This window comes from Corapipo altera, unplaced genomic scaffold, assembly GCF_003945725.1.
Source record: "Corapipo altera isolate COAL_440 unplaced genomic scaffold, ASM394572v1 89, whole genome shotgun sequence".
NCBI classification, from domain to species: domain Eukaryota; kingdom Metazoa; phylum Chordata; class Aves; order Passeriformes; family Pipridae; genus Corapipo; species Corapipo altera.
The window spans coordinates 1,235,699-1,263,346 of record NW_020884968.1 but is presented as its reverse complement, the minus strand read 5'-3'; the positions used below and the strand labels follow the sequence as shown (position 1 = coordinate 1,263,346).

At 42.2% G+C, this 27,648-nt stretch overlaps 1 protein-coding gene across 2 annotated transcripts in view; it reads left to right on the top strand.

The window, feature by feature from the left end:
* Positions 1 to 14,063: 14,063 nt before the first annotated feature.
* The window catches only part of EEPD1 (endonuclease/exonuclease/phosphatase family domain containing 1), a 77,526-nt gene continuing 63,941 nt past the window's right edge, over positions 14,064 to 27,648 (top strand). Inside the window, exon 1 of one of the 2 annotated variants that reach the window (XM_027665042.1) lies at positions 14,064 to 14,067. The gene's annotated coding sequence lies outside the window, so the exon portion shown is untranslated. Of the gene's footprint in view, positions 14,068 to 14,156; positions 14,162 to 27,648 lie in introns of those variants that run through there. The other variant, XM_027665041.1, reaches the window with a different exon arrangement.

Genomic DNA, 27,648 nt, shown 5'->3' with positions numbered 1-27,648 from the left:
TTGCAATTCTTTGTCTCTGGACACTCTGAAGATAAGGTCCCTAATTGCAATAAACACTTTGTGAGGGAAGGGCCCATTTGGACATTAGCTGGGCACTTTAGTCTTCCTCACTGATGTCTGTTCTCTGGCAGCACACCTTGTTCACCTGAGCATCCCTAGTACCTAGCACCCCTTAATTAGAGAAATTAGAATCACTGGGGGAGGTGGGGGATGGAGAATATCAAAAAAGGAAAAAAAATGTTCAGCTACCTATGCTGAACACACTTTTCAGATATTCTCCAGTGTTTGCTGATAAGGAGTTATGTTAGAAAAAGGTGAAACAAGGAGCTCCAATACTGGTGTGGGGCATAAGACTCTGAGGAGATCCCCACAGCAGAGGCAAAGACATCTCTCATGGGACAAGCATACTACACTGAAGCAGGCATTCATTTGTAATCAAACAACAGCAAATTCAGTCGGATTTGAGTCCTTTTCACAAGATCCAAGGAAACTCCCAAGCCAGTACTAAATTACTCCTTGAAAATTCCAAGGTTTAGTATTTATTGCGCGTGTCACAGCAGGATGTCAGAACTGTGCCAGGGCCCTCAGCAAGCAGGCAAAAATGACAGCTTATATCTTATACGAGGTTCTGATCTGGGGGTAAAAACTTATTGGCTTATGCAATGTCACTTGCAGAGAGACACGAACCCCCGAGAAGTTTAATCCCAGTAAGTGCAGAGTGAGATGCTATAGGAAATGGAAAATTTTTCTGTAAGTTTTCCATAAGTCCCACTTTCTGGATTATAGAATTTATGTGCCCTGGGGATTTGGATTCTTGGTTTTGACCAAACGGTCTCACAGCAGTGCCTGAGGCAGGGGTTGGGGCTTGAGGGATGCCCCTGATCAAGCCCCCTGCAGACAGAGAAGCCAATACAGTGGCGGAGGTATCATCTGCAGTGGGGTATGCACCACAAATACCATTGGTTTTGCTTTGTCGGCTTTGTTTCTTTTCAAAGAAACACTCTGATTGAGGACCTTTTGTCTTGTTTTGTTACAAACCTGAGTTCTGGTCCAATATCCACTTCCGTAGAGAACAGTCCCAGTGCTTGGCTGACGCCTTTATCTCTTTACCGGCTGAAGGCAGCAGTAAAACACTGAAATTAGACTGGAAATCACAGGGTAGTCCTGACCCAACATCTGCCTGTTTATCACTGAGAAAGTATAGAAGCACTTCAATTAAATATGAAAGCCCCCAGTCTCTTTAATCCAGTACTTTAAGACAGTTTTAATTTTTTTTTTTAAAATACATGTCCAAATCAATCTGTCCCACGGTTTTTGCTTTCTGACCATGGGTCAGCATTTCCCTTCTGGCTCAAAAGACATATAAGATATCAAAAGCTGGGCTGCAGCCAGGTAATCAGGTCACCAAGGCAAAATTCAATCAAATGTTTTTTTGGCCAGTGTCACTGTGGTCCAAACAGACCCCGGAGCCACAGCTGCCTGACAGCTCTTGTTCCTCGATAAGCTCAGGGCTGATCTGCACACAGTTTTGGCACACATTTAACCATTTACATCTTGCTGTGTTCATTCCAGTGATGAGCTTGCCTTGTTTTCCCTGTGCCCATGCCAGTGGCTGGCTCCCAGCACGGTTCCCATTTGTGTGCTGCCCCACCTCTGGTGTGAGTGCCTATCAACAAGTCTAAGGATAGGGTATGCACAGGTGTTTTCTGGGTGGTTCATGCCTCTCATCTGCTCTGTCTTATGGACTACTGGGCCATCCTTGGAGTCCTTGTGAACTGATGGGGTCTGTACCATTTGGTACTATGAGGTAACACAGCTTTTTCTTCATTTTAAACCTGCTACCTTCAGTTAAAATCCAGGAAAAAAAGATAGGGAAGGGGCTGCAAGGATCACGTAGCTCAACAGGTTTCAAAGTGATGCTTTCTTCTGCTGCCAGCAACCAAGTTATGCTGTCCAGACTGGCCCTGTCAGGAAAATTAGCTTCTCCTGCTAGCATCTAATCTGGACTCAAAGCTGAAAGATGAGACAAGTTGATTTTCCGCTGAGTGTGTCTTAATATTCCATTGCCAGCATTGCACAAGCAGCACTTCCCCTGCATTATAAAATGCCATAAGAAGGATTCAGAATCCCAGAAACAGCCATTGTTAATTTATATCTTACAAGTGTTGTTTGTCAAATACAATTGCTGTAATTGGTTGCTTTCCATTTCTGAAATGTGCTAGCAATAAACTGAAAAAAATAATAGCATACACATATTTGGTAAGCTCTTTCCAAGGTTTTGTATCAGTCCACTTCTGCATTCAATTATAGATGATTTGAATTTTTCATGCAACATCTTGCTTCTTAAAAATATCTCCTTTCAAAATCAAAACCATCAAAATAATTTGTGAAAACATTCAAGTTGTTTTAAATTTTATTCCAAAATTTTTCATGTAGTGTGAAATAGGATTTTTTTGGTAAATGGAAAATGTTGTGCTTGTTGAATTAAAACTTCTCCAGCATTTCTGGTTAAATGAATACATACTGAACTAGAGCAAAATGGATTTATTTTTTCTTAACATCCTTCTCCTCAGATGCATTGGAATAAAATAGCCAGTTGGTATCCAACTGCCCTGCTCATCACAGCTTGATCAGTGTCCAGGCAGATACTTTCCCAAATTAATTCCCATGGCACCCAGTGGCGAATATAGAAAACCAGGAGCCCATGATTATAGGACAGCTTTTCTAAGACTTGAGGATCTTTCACTTACACAAAACCCGGTGGCTGCTGGGATTCTCAAAAGCATTAAAACTTCTACTGAAATAAATGATACCATTGGGAATTGCACATTGGGCTGTGTGGCTGTTTATCACAATTCCCTGAGTGTGTCTTGGAGGACATCAGAAGCGTTATGGTCTGCTTATCCTTCTGTTTTCCCTCCTTAGGCAGTCTTTGAATTAAGTTTCTTTCCTAAAAACTGTTGTTTTAAGTGAATGAAGCAGTTGTTGCTCATCCTAATTGATTTTAGCTGAAGTTAACAGTGCTAATTAGCTCTCTTACACTTCTTCCTGTTTTTTATCTGCTGCTGTTGAACACAAACCCCCTCAACATGGTGGATTTCTCTGCTAAAACCTCTCCTGTGCAGCGAGGGGATTAATAGTAGGTGATGTTATTAGCTGTAAATCCAGGTCCCCAGGCTGGCTCCGCTTCAGTATGTGATTGAATGTTCCCTCTTCCTGCTCAGTAATTTCTGTCTAATGCCACCCTGACCATTGCTGATCCTCTTTTATAACGGGGCCGTCAATCACAGCAGATCTGGCCAGCGACCTGCATGATGCGGAAGGCAATGAAGGTGTTTGTGCTCTGCACCCTCAGGCCCTGCTTCAGGTGTCTCTCCAGCTGTGGACACGCAGCACTGCTGTCCTTGTCACTTGCCTCGGTAGCCCTTCCATTATCAGTCACCACTAAGTGTACCCCACAAAGGCTGTGCTGTATGAAAAACCTGTGCTTCAAGTTGAACACAGCCCTCCTTTACCTTTTTCCCATCACTGGCAAGTTACATTTTGAAAGGTCACATAGGCACAGAGTGAAATACAAGCATCCTGCCTCTCGCAGCTCTGGGCTGCTGCTGGAGATGTGTAATTTCTCTCTGGGAAAGGGAGGGAAAGGGGAGGCCTGCAAACTTCCCCTCTAGAAGTGCAGCCGCCTGGGAGAGAAAGTGCAGGGAAAAGAAAATAAAAATAACATAGCAGCATGGCAAAATACAGCAGTCCTGCAGAGACAGTCAGTTCTTGTTCAGCCTTCATTTGCTGATTGATTCCACTAGTGTTTCCCTGATGGGATATTTCAGTTTCCTACAGCTCTCTGTGTTCATATGCCATGTGTTTCTTTACCATTTATCTTTGCAGATGTGGACACAGAGGTAATAAAAGGTGGAATGCCTTTGCTAAAGTCATGGAGCAGATGTAGGAATTGGGAACAGGTGTTTTCTCTGATATCTTCTCTTTTTAAGCAGGACAAGGCAATGAATTTTGACCAAGGCTTTCCAGATGGTTTTAGTGGGGCCCACAGCTGTGTTAGGTTCTTCTTACTTCCATTGTGCAGATTTCTGAGACACTGAAAGAAGGGTGAGAGTAAGGACAGTCCCACAGACACAAAAAGGACTATCACATGCACGTGGAAAACATAACCTTGGCCCAAATGTTGGCAGGGCTTATTGGTTCCACCTCGCCCCCATGCTGAGCAGGATACAGGATCCCATATGGTATATGGAGGCTCTGGGCATAGGCTGCATCCAGAGTACACTAAAATACTCCAATGGACAGTTTCAGAGAGGAAAAGCTTTGAGATTGCAGGCTGATAAAAGCAGCAGTTCGCCACGTCAGCCTCTGACCCTTGGTCCATGAACTTAGGTACCTAAATAGCCTTACTTTGGTATGTAATTGAGATGGCTTTTTTTCAGTCCATGCTGTTCCCCTGCTGCTCTAAAACAGATAGAATAAGTTATTCTTCCATGGTAACAAGAGTCAAAGGTTTATTATTAAAATTAAAACTATTTAATATAAACCTATTCAATAATATCTACTCAGAGAGCAGAGCCTTTGGTGTATTCCCCCATGATTCTGCCTCTCAGTTCAGGGTTTGTTTTTTTCTGTGTGATTTTTTTGTGGTGGTTTGTTTGTTTGTTTGTTTGAATTCAGGGCTGACACCTGAATGTTTTTGGCCACCAGCAAAACTATGATGAAAAGAAGAACATGGAGAAACTCTGTTATCAGACTGACCTTTGCTGGCAGAGATTTGGATTGACAGAAGCTGGAAGAACAAACCCCATGACTTCGACTGGCTAAGCTCAATGGCTTGAAACTAGACTTTTTGCACCAATTAGGGGAGTAAACTTGAGTGCAGTGATGCCAGCAAATACTTTTCAGTTCTGATGGGAAAGCAGCATTCAGGCATCTCATTAAGCATTGGGATATTTTTTGTGTAGTTTCTGTAAGGGAATCTGTAAAATCTAGTTCATGGATGCATGAGGTAGTACTCAGGAGATTAAAGACAAAAAAATTGTAGTTTTTTTGTCCTGTATCTCTTGTGACTACAAAAATGTGCACAGGAGAGCAGAGAGAGAGTTGAAAAATTCACCCAGGGCTGGGGGGTTGATGCTGGAGCATCTGCCCCTCAGTGTTGACATCAGTGACCAAATTATTTTTCCCCCTTCTTGTCCAGCTGCTGTAGTAGTACAAAGGGACCAATATCTGCCTTCATGTGGTTTCATAGAAAAAAAGGGCTGTAAAGATGTCAGCAGTTTAGGACTTTCCAGCTTTTGGCACATTTCTGAGTCCGGGCCTTGGAGCTGCAGAAGTGAGAAATCCATGGTTGGCAATCTTCATCTGCACATATCTTCACCTGGGCTATCTTTGGTCCCTGCATGCTGTGCCTTGAGTTTAAGGTCTACAGGCTAAACATGAGCAATTGCACAGCTTGTAGAACAACTTCCCTTTAAAACAGTATAAGCCATAAAGAGTTTAAAAAAGGAGAAAATCTGCCAGATTGGGTAAAGGCAGCAAAGATTTATAACCCAGTGACTTTTTTTTCTTTAATTTCCCTTTGTCCCTACGTTAAATATTTTCCCTTTCAGCCACTTTCACTGGTCTACCAGTGCCAAGAAAAAGGAATAGGAGCACTCCAGAAAAATAACTGGCAGTAGTTGGAGTCTTCCTTCACCTGACACATGCTGAGCTTAAGAAGTGGTGACTTTCCATCATGGACCTCTTGGGTCTTTCAGCCGGGTTCAGAAACCCATGTAATGCTCCAAGAAGAACGCATGTCTGGAAGATATAAAACAAGCTGTGGAAAAACGGGAGTGAGGTGGAAGATACCCAGCTTCTATATTTGGAAGTCAGAGTATGTGTGCTCCCAGCAGCTGTGAGTAATTATATTTTAAGGGAAAAAAAGAGACCTAATGGGTTCCAGCCTGCCTGTGGTGGTACCATGCTTTTGAACAGCCAGAGTACTAATCACAGCGGCTCCAAAATTTCATTTACAACCCAGGGACCAGGAAATTAGCAGGATGTACTAAAGATGTACAGTCACATGTTGCCAAAAGTGTCTACCCCTGCCCAGTGTATAACTGTTGGAAAGGCTCCATTCGTCTCTGGAGCAGGGACATCAGCAGTGCTTGCTGCTGCCACCGCTGCAGCTCTGTATTTAACCCATTCTCATATCTGCCATTAATGACTTCTAGGATAACTTTAGTAGTGTTGGGGGTTTTTCCTCTTTTTGAAAGCAGGTTTTCTGTTCCCACAGCGACCTTCCATATCTTATAAGTTCAGGAGGCAATATTAAGAAGAACGGGAGCAATGTCTATTTTTGGGGAATGTCAATCAGGCAGGTTGAGGTGCCACTCATGGAGCCAGATCTGCCATGATCTCATGACATCTACCATGCTTGATATGACTGTGAATTCTGGGATGCTGAACAGCATTAGGAGCACAAGAACTCTGAGGAACCAAACCCTAGTTACAGAGGAATGGCTCTGGAGTGGGGGGGGAAGAAATTAAGAAATCCCACTGAGCAGATCACCAACCGCAAAAAAGTGCTGAATTTTATGGCTCTCCATAAAATATAATCTTTTATAACATGATAAATTTTATTTCAGTAGGATTCCTGGAGCTGAAGCAGCATCAGGAGCCCTTGGGCATGCATAAGGGTTGCTGCAGGTGTTAGCCATCAGAACATCTTGGGTCATTAGAAAAGCAAGTAGGACTTTAAATATAGTAGATCACAAATACTGTATGGCTTAAAATTAAAAGGTATGCTTTTACCTAGGAAAGGGGTAAGCCCTGGGGAAATTAGCTGTGTGAAAAGGAAAGTATTTAGGACAATCAGTACTGGGAGGGGATCTGGAGAGGAGAATTTCCTACCTGCCTAAATTAAACTTTATATATTGACATCTGCCCAGGTAGACCTCTATTTCAGGCAACTGTTAGAGGCCAGACAGATCTCCCTTCTAACTTCACTCTAATTCTTTCATCAGAAACACAAGGCTCAAACAAAATATATTTTGGAGAAAAAGATCTTTTGCATGGCAGAATTGAAGCAAAATTACTTCAATTTTTTATGGCCTATGTTTCTAAAAATATAGACGACTAATAGAAATCATAAAATATTCACAAAGTCAGTAATCCATGTTTACAGATAATGCTGAATTACATCCAAAGACATTTTTAAATGGGAATTTAATGGATGTCTTTGAACAGAATGAGAAGTTTCTTCTCAGTTCAATCCTCAGGGAAGGAGCTTTAGAGAACCACTAAAGACCATCATTGTAGCCTTGCCAAAATCCACCATGCAATCCTGAGCAGAACGTTCCTCTGTGTCCACAGAGCACCTTCCCTGTTAGGAGCTGGTTGCCTACCTTGGTGCTGTACCATACTGGTGATTTTGGCAGCATGCTAATCTCCTGATATACAGGAATGTAAAATAGCATTTTTTCCTTTTTTTTTTTGGTGGATGAGAGGGTTTTTGTGCCAGGGAGTCACTGAAAGCTAGATTGTGGGTTTGGGAGAAAGAAGCAGGTCTGAGGTCCTCTCCCTCCCTGTGTGGGCTCTGTGGCCCTGGGATTGGGGTGAGATGGGAAGGGTTGTGCTGCTGAAGGATCCCAAGCAGAGGGATGAGTATGGCTGGCTCTCCTGAAACAAGTTCTATTTCATAGCAGAAAACACTGACATGGTCTTGAAAAGCCTGGGATTTGACATCTGATTCTGTTCCTGACCAGCTGAATATCTTTAGGCAAGATGTTTCACTTCCCCACAGCTCAGTTTTGCATTTGAAAAACCTACCTGCCTGAGTTTTGCATCCCATGGTGGGGGTGAAGAACTGCCCAGAAGGTATGTGTGACTTGGGAGCAGGTAAGCAGCCAGCATTCCCCTCGGTCAGGAACACCTTGAGGAAGCAATCTGGCCCAGAACTGCAGATGTTCCTGGGTAATAATCTCAGGAAGACTCTAAAAAATAACATTAAAAAAAAAAAAGGCGTCTTCTATGGTGAGAACATGGTTTCGTTTGCTGCAGTCTCCCAAAATTCTGGTAGTAAAAGTAGATATGGAGGAACAGAGGACTTTAGAAACTCAGTATGCTTTTTGAAGAGGTTTGCAAATCTACCTACCTTTTAAAATGTTATGCTAGGGTTTCTATGGTGGTCCATTAATCTAGATTAAAGCATGCTCTACCTAGAGAACAGATGATGATCCAGGGATGAAGTAATCTTCCCTTTTCCGTCTGAAAGTCAATATATTTTCCACAAGATGTAGGCTGTTAGGGGTTTATTAGGCTGTTTCTCTTTCCCCTCTCAACTTCTAATTTCAAAATAATTTTATATTGTTTGCTTCATAGACTGACTATCATTTTCCTCTGCATTATTTTCTTCCTGTTTACCTTTTTTTATTCCATAAGTAGAAATGCATGAATCTAAGCCAAACTTTCAATCCATAATACCTGAGGGGATCTGAAATGAGGTCAGAGAAATTCACCCATCCCTATGGGATAATCCTGCTTCTCTACAACATTGCTGGATGTACGGCAAATGCTATTGGCTCCTATTGGAGAGGTGGCATGCTTGCAGTACTGATGAGAGAACTGTGGATATGTTAAACGGAGGCAGTTCATGCACAGGAAAATCAGCAGCAGTCCTGCTTTGGCCATTCCCCTCTCTGGGAAAAATGCCTTGTTGGACTTCTCTGATTTCCTTGCAGTAAATCTGGAAACGACATTGCTGTAGCAAACCAGTCAGCCAGGTCTTAATAGCTGTCACCCTGCTGAATGCCAAGGTCATCCAGAAAGTCACCAGTGACAGACGGGGAAAAGCAGACCTCAACACTTCAAAGGCACAGGCTGCCACTACTGGAGCTAGTTTCTCCTCTTCACGCTGGGCCTCAGTGCTTTCTGCCAAGCATGAAGGAAAATCTGCAAAGTGAGTTGATATTTGCAGTTTCAGAACATGAAGAATAATTTCCTTCACAGCTGGCAGGGCAGGACCGAAGGCAAGGAGCTGGGCAGCACTGACTCCCCCACACCAAGGGCAGCAGGTTCTTGCCCCTCTTGTTCCTTTGCGAGATAAGCCATTCCAACTCTTGATGCTGGGTGTTAAAACCTTCTGGAAACACAGTGCCAAAAGACAACTGCAGTAGGCTAACAAGGTCCAATCCTTCCCTCAAATAAAAACGTGGCATTGAACAGAACTTCACATTGCACCCACAGACACGTGCACTGGCTCAAACAGACCTTGATGTTGCAGACTCGCAGAGTTAGGGCTGAGGCTGTATCAAGGGATCCTTGCAGTTCCTAAAAACTTTCTGAAAGAAGCCTTTCCATCCTCTTTTGCTCACCCCTCCTGATGACTCAGCCTGCTTAAGCCAAGCTCAGCAGAAATCACTATCCTGTCTTCATCTTCTGGGTTACACTTCCCCTGTGCCCTCTTAGTGGGGCTGCTAGAGCTGCTTGCAAGGACGTGGGTTATCCATTCGTAACAGTGAAGGGTGTTAAAAATAACGTCCCAGAAAAACCTCTGTGGAGAGGGATGCCGAGGGAAGATTTGGCTTTGAGACTGATTTTTATAAACCAGTTCTTATTCCCTCTTGGGAGCTGGAGGGGTCTCCCAGGCTTTTTTTTGTCCACTCCCCAATTTTTTCTTCATCTTTTTCTCCTTCATCCACTGATTTGGATCTGAAGTGTTCACAAGAGATAAGGCAGTTGCCATTTGACAGGTCAAAAAGTCCTGATGGGCTCCCAAAATTCACGTTGTTCCTGTCTGGGAGACATCAGTGAGATCAGATAGGAAGTTCCCCCTTCTTGCACAGTTCCCGAAACATCCTGGCTTCTCTGGTAAGGGCCATGCTTATAAACAAGATAAACACATGGACAACTTGAGAAATTTGAGCAAAGTTTGCAGCTCCATACATGCATCTAGTCTGGGTGAAACCAGAGATATTTTCCCTATTTTGTAGCTGATCTGTGGACCCTGATGCTCAATCTCCTCTGGTGCATGGCCCTTTACAGGTTCAGTCTCAGCACCTGGCTCATGTGCTGGGCTCAGGCATGCACAGAGGTCACTGGAGCTTGCCAAAGTGTAACTTAAATGACATAGACTTGAATGTCAAGCAGAGGAAGGATGGTGGCTTCCAGTTGATTGAAAAAGCAAGATTCTGGAACAGCCATTCCCCATTGTTGCTCTGATGAGTTAAATGGGAGTGCATGAGGCAGGAGGAGGAATATACAACTCTTTCCTGAGTAAGGAAAGCTCTTAAGCTCTGAAATGCAGTTCTGGGTCAAGCAGAAGAAGGATTTTAGCTTTACAGCTGAGCTGAAGATATAATTCTAAACCAGTTCAGTCCAACATACTGCAGCTGAGGAAATTGCATCCACCAAGTTTATATGGAGACATTTTTTTTAAAGAAGCAGCTGTATTTACATACCAGCGAGCATCTCCCTTCCTAACAGGAGGATAAAGTCACCTTTCTTTGTCTCAAATGTTCATGGATCCATCAGCCAAAGAAGACTCCCTTAGCAAATGAACTGAGTGACACTTAGTCTTTCAAGTGTCTTGCCTGTGAAGCTGAATGGAGAACAAATGACAACCTCATAAGCCAGGGAATGCTGTGGGTGATGGAAAAACACCCTGTGGTGGATGACAACTGTGTTTTCATATCCAAGCAAAAACCTTGGGGTTATGGGAGAGGACAGATGAGACGTTGCAGTGAAATCACAGTGAGGAAGAGCTCTGTGCTCTCACCCTCAGAGGTGTACCACTGTGATTGTACCTCTGGTCACAGCAAATCCACAAACATGACAGGTGCTGTTCAGCCTCTGTGGAGCAGCCCAGCTAATTTTTGCCCCAAGAAGAAGAAAGCTGACCTCAGCCAGAAACTCCAGCCTTACGTGACTGTTTTGCAGCATTGATATTTCTGGTAGGAAGACTTGTAAACATGGGATCTACGTTTCTGCCTCCTACTTCCATTGCTACAGCAAAGAGCACCAAAACCTGGTTTATAGTTCAAAGCATTTGCTTTGACGCAGTCTTGAGTCTTCACGGATTTGGGTATTAAAGTATCTTGGTTTCCAGTAATAGGTCACATCATGTTTGCAGATTTTATTAACTTGGATAAAATAAGATAAATCTTATTTAGCTTTCACAGTGTATGTACCCTGCAAATGCCAGCTGATCTGAGTTTAAAAACAATCTAAACCTACAAAAAACAAAGGAAGATAATTATTTTTAGCTCTAATTCAATGCACAGCAGCAAAGCCCCTGTATATCATAATGAGGAGGGAGGAATGAGGAAGGAAGAACAGCCTTGGAGAAAAGAGGAAAAAAAAAAAAAAGAAAGGAAAAAAAGAAGATGAAACTTCTTAAGCTATTATTGCTTCTGCAGTCTTCTTATCTTGAGTACAATAAATAATTGAATTATAGTGCAGTAGTTACTGGGTTAATGAGGGCAGACAGGCAATTGCAATATTCCCAGAGTCTTCTTCCTTCCCTTTCCTGAAAATACTTAAAATAATTGGTAAACAAATACAGACAGACTATACATCCCAAACCAGTACAGCTAAGTAGGAAGAATGGAAAAAAATTACTTGCCTAAGATTTGGAGACATTTAAAGGAAAAGCTTCCCTTGAAGAAATAGTGCTGTATACCACCAAACTTCACAGCTTGCTGTTAAACACCCATGCTGCTTTAAAACTCGACTTGAGGATGCTGAATATATAGTTTTAACTCCTAATGAGGTGTTAAGTAGCTCAGTAATTTATTTCCTTCCCAGGGGCTAATGATCATGTTAGGAGGGAAAGGGCAGCCATCAGGCTTGACATTTCAGTGATCCCATCAGGACTGGAAGAATTATTATCACCTTGTGTGGCACAAGGCAATGAGCTCTCCTGGTGTCAGCAGCACAGTGTTTTTTGTTGGGTTTTTTTGTTTCCTTATTCATGTTACAGCAGCCTCTGTTATTCCTAGCCAGGGCTAAACACTGCAGGAAGGATGACAAAGAAGTAGCCTGTGCTTGGGGAAGCTTGTCAGGCAATCTTGGGAAAATGAGGAGCTCCCACTGAAAGCCAAAGCTATGCCAGCTCATTAGTGCACTATGGGGAAAACATCTCCTAATGACATGGGATGCTAGTTATGCTAGCTACTCTCTGCCTTTTTTTAAGCGTCAAGTTTTCTAACTCAGCACAGGTCATCTCTAATCAGTGTGGGTTTTAAGCCTCAGCAGTCAGCTGCTTTTGGGCAGAGCCTCTCAGACCAAAGCTGGGAAGGGTTTGCAAAGGCTTTCTTAGCACAGACCAGGCTGAAGTCAGTAGAAAGTAAATATTTCATTTTTTTCTCGTTGCCTTATGCTCTATGTAGTCTATTATGCCAAGCAGCAGAGTTTGTAGCCTTGTGTGGCTACAGAGCTCTAGTTTAATTTCTCTGATAGAATTGCCCATTCAGTGAGATGAGGCTACATCCTAATGATTTCCATGACGAGGGCAATACAAGAAGTCAGTCTGTCTGCAAGGTGGGAAGCACTATGAAAAAGTTACTACTTAAGCATACTAATAATTGTGAAGTTTAGACAAGCTCTGGTTCTTTTGGGGTATTGTTTGGCTCAGTAAAAATGAGCTGTGTGGGCTAGCACAGAATCATAGGATGGTTTGGGTTGGAAGAGACCTTAAAGATCATCTAATTCAAACCTTCTGCCATAGGCAGGGACACCTTCTACTTGGCCAGGTTGCTCAAAGCCCTATCCAATCTGACCTTGAACACTGCCAGGGTTGGGGCATCCACAACTTCTCTGGGAACCTCATACATGTTCAACTTCAGTAGTAAGGTAAAGGGATGGATGTATCTCATTATGCTGGCAAGTAGCAACGCATGTGCTCTGAAGATGTGAGGCTGTGTATGGTCAGGTCTGTAGGTGGGATTTTTAAGGTGAATGTGAAAGCAAAAGCCAGCTGCCTCAGGTAGGAGCTTTCAGAAAGGTGAATATTTAGATAAAAAATATGTTTTTATTATTTTTTCTCTTCTTTTTCCCCTGCCCTTCTCTTTCTTCCTCCCTGTTGCTCATGTCTTCTGTTTGTAACCAATTTCCACAAAATTTCCAGTATGAAACATCGTTACAGTTCTTGTCTTACTATAAGGTAACTTTGGTGGGACTGGTGTTAGCTCCAAAGAAAAATGTGGCCTCCTCATTTTCCTGGGTAAGGTAGGCTTTCTCCATGCTGCATTGTTTGGCAGAGCCCTGCGTTTCAGCCTCTCCCACAACAAAATCTCTGTCTCGGTGAAGATAAGATCACAATAAAGGCTTGTCATAACTGTTGTCCAATTATGTTGGTCTGTGAAAACAGCTTCAAGTGAACAAAAATAGCTTTGACAGCATGAATTAGAGTGCTCAGTTTTATGACTAATTTCAGTGCCTTGCTGTGATAACTTAGTTGCTATTGGAGTTAAGACTATACTATACCTTGGTAACAGACATGAAACCGGGATTTTGGCCCATCTTTGTCTTCTTGTGTTTTTGAAATGGATTTTGCCAAATATCTTTTCCACCCTGCAGTCGAAGCTAGGAGGAGGTATAACATTTTCCCTGCTCTGTCACTGTGGTGGTTTTAAAGTTGTTATTTATTTATTTCAAACCCCCTGTCCCTCTGCTCCCACTGCCTTTTGTAGCCGTTGCATAGAGCATCTTTTCCAGAGGACAGGACCAAAAACTGCTGCCCGCATTTCTTGGCTTAAAGGACGCTGCTGAAAATCCTGGCTCCTGTAGCTCTGTAGGTCATGTTGCTGAGGTCAAGAAGCCTCTTAAAAGCCAGGCAAATGGAAACTTCTGAAGAGGTCTTCTTCCAGCCGAAGAAACACAAGCGTGCACACAGGACCATTAAGCCAGTAAAGCCAATGGGACTGTGCACACACTGCAAGATGAGAAGCTGCTTGGAAGCTTTATTGCATGGAGAGTGAGGTGTGGTCTAAGACAAGGTCTTCAGCTTACTCAGCTGCACTACATGACTTTGAATGACTTCGTGAATAGTGGCACAGGAAGGTAAGGGTGTTCTACAGAGTCCCTTTCTGTGGTACAGAAAAATAATCTCTGTCACAGAACCAGACTGAAGTTCTCCTTGTTTGGACTTCTACCCCTCACGCTCTACAGTACGGTTAGATGTGAGCAGCACACTGCATAAACATAGCTGAGGACTAATCCTGGCTACTTAGTCATGGGTTTATAGGATGTGATCTTCCAGGGGTATATTGCATTTTTAATTGCCTCTGCATTACTCGTTTGTACTCTGTCATTTGTCACACTGTAGGCGACCATTTTGCAGCGTTTGTGCTTCATTCTGTTGCATGTCACTTCATCTAAAATTAAATTCCAAAATAAAATAAATATTATCCTCTCTGTAGAGCATTAAGTATTGAATAGGGGTTTTAGCTGAAGTTAGATGCTACAATTCATTCTGACATAGTGAAGGATAAAAGGGATAATAAGAAGCCCTTGCATAGCTAAGCTTTTTATCTAAGAAGCCTTATGGCATATAATTTTATCTTGTTAATATATTAATCTAAGAGCCAGGTGGCCAAGATTTCACAGTTCAGAAATAAAACCATCATGAGCAAGGGTTCAAATGCAATATATATCCATACCAAAAGCCATTACAGTACAGTGATGCTTAATTTTCCCGTGCATACATTAATTCCTGTCTATGGATACTGTCCTGGAAAAGTTGTGAGCTGGCAGGAGAGGGTACTGAAGGAAGAAAATATTTGCTTTCACTCATGTAGTACAAATGCAATGTCTGGATAATGTTTCTCAAAATAAATTCTTCTCCCAATTTTTTTGTCCTGTCTGGCTTGACTTTTCAGGATTGTCTGGACGTCGCAAATGTTCCAGGGGCAAGGAGAAAGCCTGGGACAGATCAGGCTCTGTAACTTCAGGTATTTCATCTAATTCCCTAGTTTTTCAGTTGTAAAAAGAGGTTAATAGCACTTCCTGATGTAACAAAGATGCTATGAGGAGAGATTTCTGTGATGTTCCAGAGGCACTTAGATTAGAAAGACTGGGGAAAGGACCTCAGCAGATGACTTCCAATCCCACACTGTTAGTTTTCCACTTTTCAGACCTGCTTCTTTTGGATCATGGCAGAGCAAGTACCTCTGAGCTTTTTGTTCTGTGACTTGGGATCATCAGAATTCTCCGGGGAAATACCTTCACTGGTAGTTTCCCAAAAGGTTTCTTCCCTGCGTGTCCTATCCTAGAAATACAGGAGACCTACCTAGTATATCTGAACCTTGCTGTTAGAAGAAAGGAGAGGAGATTAAACGCTCTTTGTGACACTATACTAACCCTTCTGGCTGTATTCAGGGATCCATAATCCCTTGCTTTATTTGCCCAAGCCCTCTGGTCACTGCCCTGCTTCCCACAGTCTGAGAGAGAACCCTCTTGGGATTTTATGTATGGTGAGAAGATTCATCAAAGCTATACATTCCTTGGCCCCACTCAAAGACATTTACGCTCAGATCTTTCAGGCAGATTAGTTTCATTATTATCCATTACTGTCAAATAATTTCTTAAGTGAAGAGACCAAAAACCTGAGATCTCACTAACAGAGAGACGTTGAGGCCTCTCTCTTCTGCCAAGGCTCCCAGACTTGGGATCATTACAAAGGCAGTAGTTTGGGCACAGAAGCAAAGAGACAAAGCTCTGAGCGTTTAATGTCTTCATTAAAAATGAATATATTTTATGAACATTCTGTTCTATATGTAATTTCACTTTGCTATGAAATCCCAAAGTCTTGGCAATGTTAACCTACTGGAGCATCATTCACCGGACAACACAAAGGCACATTACTGGACTTTCTAGGACTACACAACTTATACTTTGTAAGGATCCTAACTAGTACCTGAGGGGATAAAAATTAAAAAAAAAAAAAAAAGAACAACAAGAACAAACAACCCCCTCCAAACTATTCCTCAAAAAGAACCTTGAAAAATACTCTATCTGACCTTTATGAAACAGATAACCAATCTTCTGTACAGCTGCTGATTGGAGAAATCTCATGAATAAAAGAATGACAGCACAGAACTTCTTCCATTAGCAGGAACTGTCCCTGTGTACAACTTCTGCATCCTCTCAGCTGGGTGCATTGACTATATGTGTAGTCTCTTCTCAGTCTGACAGATCACTGGTTTCTCAAAAGTGCAACATCTGAGCTATGTGACTCAAGAAACAAGATGCTGAACATGAGCAGCAGCTCTCCAGACTCGCTCCTTGTTGTGCAGACAAAGCATTAGTTACCAAGTCAGCTTTGAGTACATCTACTCCCCTGCTGCAAAAAGATTGAAGCTCCTTCTCAGACAACTGCTAAGGTTAAATGGAGCATGGCTGATAGCCCTGAGACCTCAGAAGAGCGTAATCTGTTTTATTCCCATCACAATTTTCATTATGAAACAACATTCCAGGGAGAAAAATTAATTTGAAGTGGTAGTTAAACTTGATTAGCTACAACTAGTTTAGAAAGCCAGAGGCTGGGTCATTTTGAGATTGAACACACTAAATTTTTGTTTACAATTTGGCATGAGGCAAAAATAATGGTGACAGTTCTTCACCAGGAATCCAAATCAAGCATTTAAACTTGTGTGCATCTCATCTGTCTCTATTTTGAGTTCTGATTTCCCCCTCACCCCTAGTCTTTTCCTGACATTTTAAAGCATTAAATGTTAATGTAATTAAGCACTAATTTAACTGCATCCTCTAACAAACACAGCGTGCATTTTGTCATACTCAGAAAGTCTCACAGTAGTGTGAGAGTTTCTTCTTTTCCTTCAGTTTCCTCAAATTTTGGAACTTCTATTTCCAAAAATGATGCCAGGAACCAGTATGTGTGTCGTTGGTACATGATGTGGATGTAGTTGTGGACATTTTAAAGCTGAAAACGTGACCAGAGTGTTATATCGTCTCATCTGCACTGAGCCCTAGGCTATCCTATTAATGCAATTAACAACAATAAATACTACAAAATAACCAAAATTATTTATTTTAGATGTTAACAAATATAATGACCACAAGCTAGCAAGGATTGTTTCATCCAGTACTGAGCAGAATCATAACGTGACTTTAGTATTTGATAATAAATTTGATACTCTTTTCTTCTGAGGGACGGCAGATCCTGGTCACTGTGGGAGATGGAGATCCATTTGTGTTACTTCTCTTCTGGGTCATGGTCTCCAATGAAGAAAGGTTTCCTTTCCTGATGCAGAGGTATCTACTCCTTTCTATCCCAATGTAGTATATCACACAATGACTATGTTCATATCATGGTATCTGTGTTTGGTCCTTAAGATAACTAAGTTAAGGGAGAACATTCCTGTTGTAAATCATGGTAACATCTACAAAGTAGCTGGCTGAAGCTGGCTAATTTCTAGGACTTCTAAGCACGCACATCCCCTTCACATAGTAATCATAGCAACAAAAAGCTCTCAAACTTCTTAGTAAGGAAATGTTCTATTGTTTCAGTTTGCTGTAATTAAAGCCTGCTCTTTGCATTAGAAAATCAAATTCCATTTACAAGATGAATAATTCCCTTGAGTTCTCTTTGCTTCCATTGTTCTGGAACGATCGAACTTCCCCCTATTTGGCAAAAGAAGCCTGATAGTTTTTTTTCTCTCTTAAAATTAACCCCATATATCATCCAGAGTGACAGCAGAATAAGACCCCCGTGATATTACTGGTTGAAAGCTGCCTTTTTTCTCCTTCCCCAGAGAAGGTGCCTCTCCTTGACTAGGAAGTCTCAGTGCTGGACCATTTCAACAGAGCTTTGATTCAGGACTTGTGCATTTTACTTGTACAGTATTAATAAACCACTATATCCACTCCTGCAGAATCAGAAACCAATCTTAACTCTTTGAGAGCAGATGCATGAGGATTTTTTGCTTGTTTCTTTTTTTTTTTTGATCCAGCTTAGATCACACATCTTCTTTAACTATCAAAAATAACATACAAATGTAAGCTCCTTCATCAGTTTAAAATGGGATGGTTATCCCCATAGATCTGCAAGAAATGGATTTGAAACTACAAATGCCATCCTCTATTCCCTTCCTCTCCCTCTCATATCTGTGCTATCTGCAGCTTACCAAATCCTCCACCAGCTCCCATTTACAAAGGCAACAAGTCCAAGACCACCATTTTCTACAAAGCTGCAGAATAATTTGGATTGAAGGAGAGATCATCTAGTCTGAACTCCTGGTCAAAGTTGCTTGGGACCACATACAGTTGTGTTTCAAATATCTCCAAGGATGGCAATTCCTCAGCTTCTTTGAACTCCTGTCCTTGGGCTGCACCACTCTCCTCAGGATATTTGTGGGGGAAAGACTGCTCGAAATTTTCTGCTGAAATTGAATACATTTGAAGAGTTTAATGTTATTAAGATAAGCTTTATTACTCTTAACAACTAGGCCATGGTTAGGAGTGACAGATTTTCTCCTCTTGCACCCAGACGTGAGGGATATTCTCTTCTATCTCAGCAATCCAAGCACTGAATTTGAATCTTAACACAGCTTTAATACTTCACAGGCATGGCCAAGGGTCTCTTGGTTGACAGGGAAAGCAAAAAACCCTCAGCAGTGACCTGGCAAAGTCTTATGAGCAGAGCTGTGAAGAGGAGATAAAACTGTGAGTATGCTGGGATGTCAAGAGAAACCCTTATGCCATCCCATGCTTCCTCACCCAGCTCAGCCTCTGCTGCTGCTCCTCTGCCACTTCTAGCTCCAGGTCATAAACAGCTCTAAAGAGCGAGGGTGGATGCCAAGACAAAGGTGAGTAGGTGGTACAGAAGGTGGGAAGGAAAGAAAATGGCTTCTCCTGGATAATTTGCTTGTGGATATTTAATGGGCCTGACTATGAGCCCCTTGTGATGGCATCATATGAGTCAAGGAGCTGCTAAATGAAGTCATAGGCAAATTGGAAGACGGCACGGACAGTACTGGATATCTTATCTGTGAGCAGCCCCTGTGCTTTGTTGAAAGATTAAAATGTGTAAGCATTAAATATTTGACCATACAAAGTGCCACACGACAGTGAGGTGAACCCCTTTACAGCTGTGTCCTTTAACAACATAGGTCAGTCAAACATTACAGATTTTTCAAGCCTTTTTGAAAAAAAAAAAATCCATAAAAGCCTGGGGTTTATTCTGCTTTGAACAATGAGGTGGAAACAATTGTTTGTCATCAGAAATGTCCAAAACTTTTGCCAAGAGAGACTACCCTAATAAAGGAATTTTTGTTGCGATACTCCAATTTTGTAAGATTTTTTTTAAAAAGCTTAATTCAACATTTAAAATCAAGATTGTAGCTGACTTTTAAGTGAATGTTCAAGTTCTGGAAATTGAAACTATTTTATGCAATCTTTTTGAACATTTTGATTTAAAAATGTGAGTTAGAGAAACCACTGTGAAATTCCTGGAACACGAGAGAGAGGCCTGCCTTGATATTTATACAACAAGATTTTAGTTTAAGGTAACGTCAATTCTTGTCTTGCCTTTTTGCTTTCATGCACCACACCTTGCCTGATTTCCTGGGAATATCTAAACCTTCCTGAAATATGAAGGGAAGAATGTCCCTGCCACTTCTGAGGGACTTGCAAACACCTCAAAGAACTTGTTTCTGGGTATTTACTTCGGCTTATGATCCTGCTGTGAGTGGAATGTTTTTTTCTGGGCAGCGCACCCCACATTATACTTGCCACAGCCTCTGCTCAGCAAACCCAAATGAAATTCAGAACTTAATGAAGGACAAAATACAGTGCCTTCCCTAATTCAGATGATTTCTTCTCTAACCATGTTTCTTTCATGATTTATTCTTGTGATACAGAGTTATCACTGTGGTTTAAACAATTACTAGCTTAAATCCAAAAGGAATCTGCAAGTTTGTGTCACCTTCTCTAAAAGTATTGAGGACAAAAGAATATATACAGATCAAAACTTTGTCTCTGTTTCCTTTCAATCCACTGAAAAGATTGTGAGAACCCTGGAGTGTTTGTCTTTGGTAGAATTAGCCCTTTCAGAACCAGATGGTATCAAGATTGATTGATGTGAATACAATTTATTGTCCCTGCCAACTGTTAGCATGCATGGCTCCCTATCTCAAACACACCCTGTGAAGGCCACATGCTGATACCCTTCATCACACTGGGCAATCCCTCACTCTCCAGCTAGTCATAATCACACTAGAGAGAGTTGGATTCAATGAGGGCAGCGCAGATGGCAAATCCTCATGCACAGCAGGCAAATGGCAGGCTCAGGTCCAAAGACCTCGTGGAACTGAGCTAGCAGCCATTAGGAACCAGCAAACTCCTATTGATATGACAGATAATTCCTGTATTGAAGTTCTCTAAAATAAATGGAGACCATTCTGGGTTCTCTTTTAACCTGTCTTTCTAAAACTCTACTGTCCTATGCTAGGACTAATGACTGCAAGCAGTGAAATGCAGTGGAAAAAATAAACACTATGAGTCATGTCTTGGTTTGGTGAAAATCAGTCTCCCTATCCCTGTGCAGCATCAAGAGGATAGTTCAGATAAGTCACACCTGGCACATCTAATGGTCCAAGAGGTGAAATGTGTGTAGGCAGCCTGATGACTTTGCCAAGGCATGCTGGGTGTCAGGCAGGCCAAGGGAATTGGCATATCCAGAAGACATACCTGACACTCTGAAACCCAAGGCACCAGCTCATGGAATATCACCATGCAGTCAGCCCTGTACTAAGTGTGGAGTGAGTTCATATCCAGTTTGGGATGGCAGTACAATGCAAATTGAAGGAGCGGTATTTTTCTTACAAGGGGGATTTGATTTCCACAGTTTGCATGTGTACATGCATGAGAAACAGAGTCAGCAACCTGCACCTTTGGGATGGGGCTTTAGTCAGCTCAAGTGAGTCATTTATCCAGCCATTTCCCTGAACTTATTGACCCCACTGAATGTCCCATCTTCCTTCTGTCCTATGTTAAGAGTCATACTGATGGGATACCAGCGTCCCCTGATGTCACTTGGTAGGTATCAGGATAGGGATGCCCAGCACCTTGCAGTGTAAGGGGACAAGAACGTCTCCTGGGTCATGGGAGGAGCGCCTCATGTCCCATAATTGCAACCACATAGGTTAAAGGAGACATGCTCCATGACTAACATGGGAAGAATGCAGCTCATTTACTGGCTGGCAAGAGTGTGTGTGTGTGTGTGTGTGTGTGACATGGCTACATGTGGTGTGTAATCAGAATTAATCAACTGCATGCTTCAGGACACTAGGGAGAAGGATTAAAACCTGATTTCATGATATGCAGTGAGATTGCTTTTGAAGCAGGAGGTGCTGGAGCTGTTCTTGAACCACAGCAAAGACTGAGAATCGATCACAGGAAAAACAGACATCCCACAATACCCAGAACAATGTTTGCATAGAAATTACAGCCAACCAATACCTGCTGTGTTGTTTTTGTGGTGAGTCATGGTAACAAGCACACCAGGTGAACAGGAATGAATGTCCTGCAGAGCATGGGGAGCTTGTGCTGCTGACATAATGCAAAGGCTTGCATAGGATGGCAACAGCTATTTTGCCTCATGGCTCTTCAAACTTTGAAAAAGCCTCTCCAAAACACATGTTGTTTGGCACGGGGTTTGGCAATGTGGATGTGACCTCAGCCAAAACATCACACACAGTAAAAAGAACACTCCACATCTTATGTAATTTAAACCCTTATTTAGGAAGCAAACTCCTCACCCCAGGCTATGCAACCTTTATTCCTGTCCAACTGTACTTCATAGTCCCTGTGTTTCCAATTATTAGAGTACATATTACTTGGTATAAGCAAGGACTAGGATCTAGCCTTAAACCAGTAAGCACTTCAGGGCTGTGAGGTTTGTTTTGGGAGAACTGTTTGGTTCTTGCAAGTTGTACAACATCTGGCAGTAATTCACCAATACTTTGGCATGGTGGCTCTAAGTATCATGTTCTTGACTGTAACTGTGTCACTGCATAGCTATTTTCCTAATCATGGTGTTGAGATCAGTTAGAAACAAACTTTGGTCTCTACGTAATGGGCCACCCTGCTGACTCGTATTTACATTTTTGAGCCTTTCCTGCCCCATCTGTGGCTCAGGTATTCCTCAATTTTAAAGGGTGCTGTGGATTTCTCCTTTCTAGGTTTCTACTAAAACTAATCTTGTCACTTTTGGAATGTCCCTCTGATCTGTGAACACTGTTTTGAATTTTGATCCCAGCTGCCTAAGTCCTTGCAAGCTCTCTGGATCAGTGTCACCCACACACTTTATGAGTACATGCTCTTCCACACTCCCTGTCATTAATCAGCTTCTTCTGTCCTATCCCTTAAGCCAGTCACTCTTTCAAAGAAAAAAGTGAATTTGGTTTTTCAAACACCTAATTTTCTTCCAAGAACTTAATATGCTTATTTGTGCCAGGGTCTTTCCAGGGATCAAAGCTAGGTATAATGGGTCATTAATGGTCATTCATTTTTGGTTTTAAATAGCTCAGTGCTGTTCAGCTCCAGGTACTTAGGGACCTGCTTGTCCTCCACTGGTCCAGTATTGCTCAGATGCTCTCTGCCCATTCCCCCAGACACTGCTGATCTGAGCTCGTCTCTCTCCTCCGAGCAGCCATCCCACAGGACCTGATTCTACAGGCAGACCTCTTCACTGTCCTGCTTTCCTTCCTCCTTTATGCTTTCATTTCAACAAACCTGGCTGTCAGATGGAGAGCCATCCAAGTCAATTCAACCAGCAGTGCAGGTCCGCCCGCTTGCATAAATCAGCAGAGCAGCTTTTTGAATAATTCTAGGCATCCTTCCTCTGTCTTCATGGGTATTGGATCAAACCTTCACAGAAGGTGTTGTAATAATTAAGCAACTTGTGCTCCTTGTCAGGGAGGTTCCTCAGAGAAGTTCAAAGTCTGCTGGGAGTGGTTGAGGCCATTAAACCATTTTAGTTGTTGGTGCAGGACTTGAAATGTGAGAGAGAAATTTCTCAGGAGAGTATTGCAGAGATGCTCATTTACGCAATATGACATGTTTTGTGTGAAAAGTCTTAATCAAAACATTTACTGTTTCATAAACCAGTGACCTGACCCTCAACAGAGCTCTAGAGGGCTTTATACTGAGGCTCCATCCTCTGCAGATCTCTGAGAATTTAGGGCTAAGGGGAAGTTTGACTCTACTTAGTGGTTTATTTTCTTCTTAGCATACAGAGGATTATGCATGAAAAGACAAAGACAGGAAGCAAACTTGGCACAAGTAACCACAGAGAGACCTGGCTGACCTCTCCTTATATCTGAGAAAATTAGGAGAACTAAGAGTCCGGTTTTTGTCTATCTGAATAATTTCAGGGTCTGAAGCACAACTGTTCATGTGAAGAGATGAACCTCTTAAGTTTCATAACAAAAAAAAAACCACAAAAAAACAACCAAAAGCAAACCCCTCAAATAGCAGAAGTTGTAAGTAACATATGTCTGGGCAGAAATGCATTGGCCGCTACAGTAATTGCAGAATCACTGAATTAAAAAGCTGTATGCACCAGTTAACTAATGGTCATTAAACACTTTGAAAAGTAAAAGGTAAACATGAAATGTATTTTTTTAACATTTTTCTAAAATTTGTTAACAAGAAAATTAATTATGGTAACCCAGTAACTACAAGTAAAGGATAAAATTACAAGTAATGCAAAATGATAATTTATTCAGTGAAACAGCAGAATGCTCAGGAGATGGGTCTCAACATTTATCATTATTTCTGGCATTACACAGCAAGTTATACCACTTTTGAAACGCAAATGTTTAGAAAGGACTAATGAATCACACTCCCTGTGAAGTCTGTGTTTCACTACAAGTTAGTGAGCTGACTTGCTTGCATTTTAAATCCCTATCTGCCACCAAGAGGCATCAGCTAAAGACTTCTGAAGGGTAAGAGGTCTATATATGAAAGGCAAAGTTTGAGAGGCCGGCAGTCCAGCTGTTGAAACCAAAATGCTGAAAGCTATTCTGAACAACCCTTTCCAGTATATTGGTTTATCTTTCCTCTTCTCCTGCTTGGCTCTCAAGACGCCTAAAAATCTCGTTGCTCGTATCTTTTTCACAAAAATCCACTTGATGCCTGCCTTTGGGTGGCATCACAGAAAGCTTGCCTAGAGTGAGAGCTTAGACACCTAGCTCACAAGTCATCAGTTCTGACTCTCCCCTGTGCCAGATTCACAGAGTACTGATTTGCGGGCATTTTTACTAGAGGCTTGAGGGTCTAGGTCTCAAAGAAGATATTAGCTGCGACACAGATCCACCATATCTCATGTTTCTTATCTGGGAAATTCAGGAAATTAAACCACTGGAGGCTTGGAGCAGGCAAGCTTCTGTAAGCGTGGCCTTGATGACTCTGCCTGGGGTGAAGGAAGGACCAGATTTTTTAATTCCTTTCCAGCCTTGTGACCCAAGGGGTATCTGAGTAATTAAGTGTCACCTCAGATGTGGGAGATAAGAATCAAATCCCCCCTGCTGTCTATGGATACTGGAAAATGCATCCCAAGCTCTGCTGGAGAACGTCTCCTCTAGCTTGGGTTTTTCTTGTTTCCCTCTAGGATGAGCTGTCCTACTGTGCACTGGTGAGCCAGTGGTCGAGATCTCTTGTGGGAGGGAGAGGTCTGGGTTTCAGACTCAACACCAACCAAAGTGGAGCCCTAATCAAGGTATGAGGATGAGTCACTTTTGCTCACTCTTCTGACTGTATTTCTCTGTAGGATGTGACACTCGTAACCTGGCAACACAGTACAGGTGACATCACTTTTTTTTGCAACAAGTTTGGCTGTCATGTAAAATGCCTTACAGGAAAAAGAGCTCACACCACAGACATTTGATTCCTAAGGAAAAACTCATGTGCACTACTACTCTGCTTCTCATCCCCTACCCATGGATTTTATTAGATTGTGGGCTGATTTCAAGCAGATTTGACAAAGGTTAAATGTCTCAAAAATATAGCGTTTCTAAAAGAGCCACAAATATTGGTGGTCATCTGGAACAGAGCTACGCAGATTAGTGACTAATGGAAATTTAGTTTTATTAATATAAATCATAAAATCAACAAAGGAAAGAGCCACCAGAAATCAGACTCTGTAAGTCCCACTGCTCATGAAATTGCTAACTTCTACTTGTTATTATTTGTCTTCATAAAAACTGCCTGTCTTCTGCCTCAGGCACCTGTTACAAGTGTTACTGAAAATGTCCTTGCAGAAGGAAAACAATTATTTTAATAGCTCCTTTAAATAAAAACACAGGCACTGCAGTTAATCAGCTGCCTTTTTGAGTCCTTGACCATTAAGAGCCCAGTGCAGCAGGACTGAAAATGCAGTCCCTAGAGGTGTGACTGTCAAGCCCCCTGCTCCCAAAGGGTGTGTAAGGGAGAGCTGGAAAAGGTGCCACAATGACATGGTAAGATGGTAGGAACTGCAATTGCCGCCTGAAGACTGAAGGAAAACTCTGTGTTTTTCTGTTGAGCAACGTCTCCTGGCTCCTTCTAGCCCTCATCATAAAACAGAGTTTATTTGATTAGAGCTTCTGCACTGTAGATGTGAATGTTGAAAAATATAAAATAGATTAATAGATTTTTTAAGACCATCTTAAAATGCTAAGAAGTTATGCCTTTAAAATCTACTGGCCTGCAGGTTGATTCTTTGTATGAATTAAGCCAAAAGACCTTGCTCACCAGTATCTATCTGCTCCCACTCCATTGTTACAGGTTCAAGCAATTCCATATAATTTTTAAACACTGTATTTAAAGGTTTTAAGTGCTGCAGAACCTGCTTCTGAGGGAAAAACTTTAGTTTTGTTCTTTCCTCTCTGAAGAATTCCTGCAGGGAAGAGAAGTTCCAGACCTCCAGAGCTGGTAAGCAGGTGACACTACCCTACCCTTGTGTTTCTTGTGTGGCTGGCTGCTTGTCCTCGTGCCACCCAGCCATCCAGAAACCTGTTTCACTAGTTATTTGGGGGACAGGGTGTGAGATGTTGAGTCTAGGAGGGCAGCTGATAGTGGCAAAGCAAGTCCAAGACCAACAAATGGCCACTGGGCAGGGCTAAAACCGTTGTTCCGTAGCTGCTCACTTTGTAACACTATCCAGCGAAAAACATAAAAACACTTTGCATGATGCGTGAGGGCTGCTCCCAAGGGCCTTTTGCGAGTGTCCCCTCTCTCTCAATGCTGGAGCCTGCCTGGCCTTGTGAGATCCTCCCCAGAGTCACACCCTCAGAGCAGCAAAATTCAATTTTGCTGTCGCTGAGAGGTTTTTGAGCCAGCCCTGGCCAGCAGCCAGATGCAGAGAGTTGCAGATCCTGAGGAATAAGCCACCCACAGTATCTCTGAGCCCTCCTGACAGAGATCCAGGAATCCCTTATTTGTGGCCCCTTGCCACGAGAAGTGCCAAGCAGACCACGAAGGATATCTGTCAGCTGCTGGACACCAGCAGACCATGATCAATCTCTTCTTGAATAAATTTAAATACACTGATCTCAGGATTGGATCAAAGACAAAATCTAGTACTTACCCAGGTTTCACAAGATTTATTTTCTGTTGCCTAAATTGTCTGTCAGTAATTTCAACATTGTTTTTTCAATCATTTACTGACTGAACTTCATTTTTAGCTTTCTCATGTTAATGGATTGCCTAACTGATGTCAGGTCAGGTGATTAATCTTTTTTTTTTCTTTTTTTTCCTTTTGAACTTTTTAAAATACAAACCAAACCTTTACCTTTTCACATTTTTTGGTGCTTCCCGAAAATACCAAGATATTTCAAAGGTTGATTCAGAGCTCAATAAGATTCCTGTAATTGTCAACAAAGACAATAAGGGTAAATGGCTAATGGAACGATAACACCCCCCACCCCCCCATCTCCTCCCTGCAGCTCACATTAGCATGGGGTTATACCCAGAATTAGGTGATGGGACACTCGTGGTATCCCTCTGAGCTCCACATCTCCAGCTGCATCTAGTTTCAAAAGTTATTTTGGAGCTGCAGATTCAAGAAATGTCGCGCAGTTGCTGACAACAGGAAGTTCTGGATGAGAGGGATATCTGTTATTTTCTTTCTGGAGATGCTCCTGCCTTCTCTCCGTAATATGGAAAACCTAGTGCTGCCTGTAATGTAGATGATGCCTCACTTGAATTTTGGTGCTTATCAGCTCCAAAACTTGTTTAATGAGCCTGGACCAATTCAAAACAACCTGCTGTAGAAAGCAAAAGAGTGTGTTCCCAATTAAGATAACAGCTTGTGGAGCTATTACCATAATAATACTGCTTCAAAAAGAATACTTGTTTCAATGGTTAATTGTTTCCAGCTCTGTGCTGGTACCATCCCAGCAGGAATAGGCCCAGCATGACTTCTGCTGCATTGGCCACTGTTATCACAGTGCACAGAGCACTTTCCAGTAGACGTGGAAGCATTTAATCACCTAAGCGAGCACTTTCTCCACTCCAGCAGTCAGCAGAGAGCCAATACCCTAATGCAGCCAGTACCCATTCCTGTAATGATAATTTTCTAGCTCTATTGCTCAAGCGAACAGAAGAGAAATATGTGATCTGCAGCAGAGTATCTAGTGCCAGTGTTAAAGCACCAGT